This window comes from Notothenia coriiceps, unplaced genomic scaffold (assembly GCF_000735185.1).
Source record: "Notothenia coriiceps isolate Sejong01 unplaced genomic scaffold, NC01 NC01_scaffold00035441, whole genome shotgun sequence".
NCBI classification, from domain to species: domain Eukaryota; kingdom Metazoa; phylum Chordata; class Actinopteri; order Perciformes; family Nototheniidae; genus Notothenia; species Notothenia coriiceps.
In genome coordinates, this window is record NW_011368142.1 from 63,105 (window position 1) to 67,569 (window position 4,465).

A 4,465-nucleotide genomic window follows, 5' to 3' on the forward strand; every position below is an offset into this window, starting at 1 on the left:
GTACGTAAATGGTAAGGAGTAAAGTGAGTTAAATTGGGACAGAAACGTACCGACTAAGACACCTTGTTCGTGGAGATTCCGGACCGTATTACATAGATGTCTCCCCCGCAGAGGTCGCGAAAAGGTTGCCGTTACGACACCGACAGAGGAGGACTAACCCCTCACGGGTTATCGGCATCGCGTGAAGACACTGCAGGTATCTTCATCAAGTTTAGACCTAGTCAGACATAGTCTAGGCAACGTCGGGGTAAAAATTTCTCTAAACCCATTACCTCCTTTTCTCTCTCCCAACACAAAAGCCTGTGAATACCACTCAAGGACCTTGATGGACCCCTGTGTATAGTACATAGTTTCTGCATGTTTATGACGTAAAACGTACTATCAGTGGAATTCAGTTATCCACACAAATTTCCAACGTTAATACATTATTTGGATTAATATATTTCCTCCATCCATAAAACGTTTCAACGAACATATCCGCTGTGATTTCGATTGGAGAACCCTCTATTTTACATTCAGTTATATTTCCATGTGAAAGACTATGTACACACAACCTTGTACTTTAGTTAGATATTGTACATTAAAATCCCATTTTGTTGTGTAACTAGACGGTTTACTAACTCCTAACCTCGTTCCATTACAAAAGAGTGTGTTAATAATAATGTTGATTGTGGATGACGGTAAATTGGGAATTCTACTAATTCACCCAGGAAAAACCTGGGCACTCACCAAAAGGAACTTCATAGAAAGATTAAATGGTATAAACATAGTAAAGGTCATAAGGTCGATAAGGAGTTTTTGTACAAAAAACCTATGTACGGTACAGTTTAAATTTACATGTAAAATTCTTTAACATCAAAAAGATATATGGTCGAAGGTATTCACAGTACTTAAATAATATTTATCCTTTTTTAATTTATATTTAATAAAGATCACACTTTGGTTATATTATGTTCACTAGAAAGAATTGGTTTACTTTTTTCCGTTTATTTGTGTATAATAAGGATTTATGCCCAGGAAAAAACTGGGTGATACCCTTCTTCACACCCCAGGTCAGTGAGATTCCCGTTGGGGGGGGGAGCTTCCCTTTTCCTTGTGATACATGTCACCTGACTCGGTCTTTGAGGACGGGAGGACGAAGATGAGTAAAACCATTTTTCGTCTCTTCTTCTTTATTCCTCTTTAATTTTTGTTTTTCTTTTGGGAGTCACAAGTACTCCCCTTAGTAAGTAAAGGGTCTACAGTTGAAGAAGGAGGATTGTGGAACTTTATCGGGACATGACATTATATAATGTGATTGGTGACGAAATGTGAATCTTCCAATGTTACGTGTTGACAGGTTTGGAGTTAGCAGATGCATTGTCCTTCGCCGGAGACCGTGCTCGCAATGCATCCTGTCTGACAAGGACTTGTCACAAATAAAAGTATTAATTGATGGACTCGGTGAGACAGTTGTGGTCTACTTCGGTATGTCTACCTTTTGGGTACTTGTACTTTTTCATAGAGACTGTGCACTTGATCTTTGTTCCTCCTCGCTCTGTACAAGGATAAATCTTTTGTCTATCACCGTCTACTTGTCTCGTAGGGCCGGATGTTTGACCGTGAAAAATTTTAGAAACCGGTTTGTCCTTCTGCTACAAGAGAAATTTAAAACGTACTAGGGGACGCGACGAAAAGTTGTAGTTGTGTAATTTCCCCGGGATAGTAAACGGGAAAAGTACCAGGTATACACATAAAACACGAGATGACTGGTACAGAGAGACGAATTATAATTTTATACACGCCGTCTTTGAGAAAAAGTGGTGATACAGTACTTTGGTCTCCGGTCCCACGAGACTAACAATCGCCCTCCCAATGTATCACTACAATGTACCTCCTTCACACACCCTCATCTTTTGAGGGAGACATCCCTTTGTGTCCCTAGCATCGGAAACGTCTAATAATTGCACGGTGTTTTCGACTTAGTGTGTGATTTCCCTTTTGGGGGTTTTCGTACTTTCCCGAGTGGGTAAGAGGTCGCTGACCAACGTTCTTTTTTCGCATTGTATGGTTCGTATGTCCATCCGATATATAACTTTCCTTAAATCCTATTGTACGTCTTTAGCCATAATAGCTAAGCGTGAGATTTTACACGAAAACCGCCTTTATCAGCATTTCCGACAGGATCCTAGTCAACCCTACGAAAGAAAATAGAAACGTCATTTCCCCTTGACTCTTCACTTCAAGGACAAGTCTGTCGACGTCAAGGGGAGAGCGTGACACTAGCAATAACCCTTATCGATTGTGACGGGAGACCACAGGTAAACGTACCTGGTTCTCACTGTTTTGATTTGTCCGAAGTGTCTTATACATTTAACTCTTTACACTTTGTCAGTCAGTTACCTCTTTATCAGTTGATCGATCACTTATTTTAGTATTTGTTAAGAAGTTAAGTTACAAAAAATAGTCCGGCCATGCGTTCAGTTAAAAGGACCTAGGTTGCACTCCTAATTAAAAGGAAGTAACTATAAAATTGTATAAACGAAAAAAAGAACTTAGAGTCGGTCCGACGCCCACACACACACAAAGCCGACCCAAAAGCCGACAGAGCACAGAGCGTCTGCCGGTGACCCGAGTGTCCCTCCCCTCCCCCCCCGTCCTCGGGTTGGTTCGGCACATCCTGTCTTCCACTTATGTGTATTGATAATGTCTCTAGACAAACTCTTGGTTACACTCAAACCTTGTAACGTAATTATATTTACATAAATCTTGGAGTTGATACCTTAATACCTAGTCACCTTTACCGGTAACTGTACCCTTGGAATTGAATCTTTTGACATGTTAAACTGAGGAAAAACCGTAAGGTTATCTGTTGTTTCATTGTCAATACATTGCCAATTCTTAACTTAGCTCTTAACAAACAAAGTCGGGACCAAAATTTCACTTATTTTCATTTTCATTTATTCTTGTTTTACTGGACTTATTACTTTTTGACACTTCTGTTAGGTCGAAGATTAATATTTATAGATTTGTATTTGTGCACATTTTAAGTAAAAGTCCTATGCAAAATACCTTTTACGTCAAGTATCTGTCCAGTCCAAAAAAAAAATGTAGTTTTAGGTATTTGTACTCTCCAAGAGATCCAAAGGTGACCCCTCTCAAATGCCCTGCCTACAACTCGTACAACACGGAGATGTCAAAACTACTTCATTCCTATAAAGATGTACTCCTCTTCTTCTGTTTGACACTTCTAGTCGATGCGCATAGACGTTCAAATAAAATATACAATGAATATAAAGTCTGCATCAAAAAACCCTAAAGTCGAAACGTCAACGGAAAACTTTTACTGAACACGACTTAAGGACAAACTCCCCCGTTGAAATTATTAATATTCATAAAAATCTTTTGTCCGTTTGTAGAATTTTAGGTAGGTCTTCCTAAAACGTATCATCTATATACGGTAATTATATGTTTCAGCACTCGATTTTGAAAAATAAAAAGTATAAATATGCCTTATATAGGTATGGTCCTACACTATATTATTCAAATATAGCATGATAGGTCCACTTTAAGTATAGTGTGCGGGTAGCCATAAATCTAACCTGTAGAACCAGAAGGGGAACTTGTTGATGTATTGATAGCGTGATGTGTTCTAACTTTACATACGCACTGCCTGTTTCTGCTTCAGTACGTTTTGTGCAAACACCTGGACCTGCTGCAGGGAGACAGACAGCTCAAATCATTCTCATGACCTTGTATGGCCATAAACACGGGTGACTGAGCGTAATGGAAAATTTCTTTTTAGAGGAGGAGGAGGAGGATCAGGAGGACGAGGAATGGGATCTAGGAAGTAGAAATGTTTTGGGTTAGAATGTGGGAACATAGATCAGATTAGATTGTTGGTGAATCGAGTGGACAGAGAAGAAAAATGAGGGTAAACATGGCTGATGAGGTGATGGGCAAACAAACAGACAATAAAAATGTCATCCATCATGATGGGGTTAACTCCACCTGGATTTATCTGGTAGCGTTCTTACTCTCTGAAGCTTGCATTGAGGTTGTGCTTTAAAGGCAGACATGCCTAAACATGACATGACATGCCTCCATGATTTAATGTTCAAAAAGCTCTTTATTGTTCTCATACTGCCTGTGCTGCAGCACCTCTTTGCACCCTCTGTCTGAAACCAGAGCCCAGTCTGCTCTGATTGGTTAGCTGGCCGGCTCTGTTGTGATTGGTCAACCGCTTATGGGGCATTTCCATTGCAGGGCCTCGCACGGCTTAGTACGGTATAGTTAGGCCTTGGTAGGCCAGGTTCACTTTATGCTGCGCTCACATTATAGTTTAGGAACTGGGGCGGTAACTATAGTAACGCAGTGTAGGCGGAGCCGTGACGTCATCTTCAATGAGAAACACAAAACCAACATCAGCCGTTAGCTGTTAGCACTCAGAGCTCACAGCTCCTCATATCTGTTCAGAAACTAGACA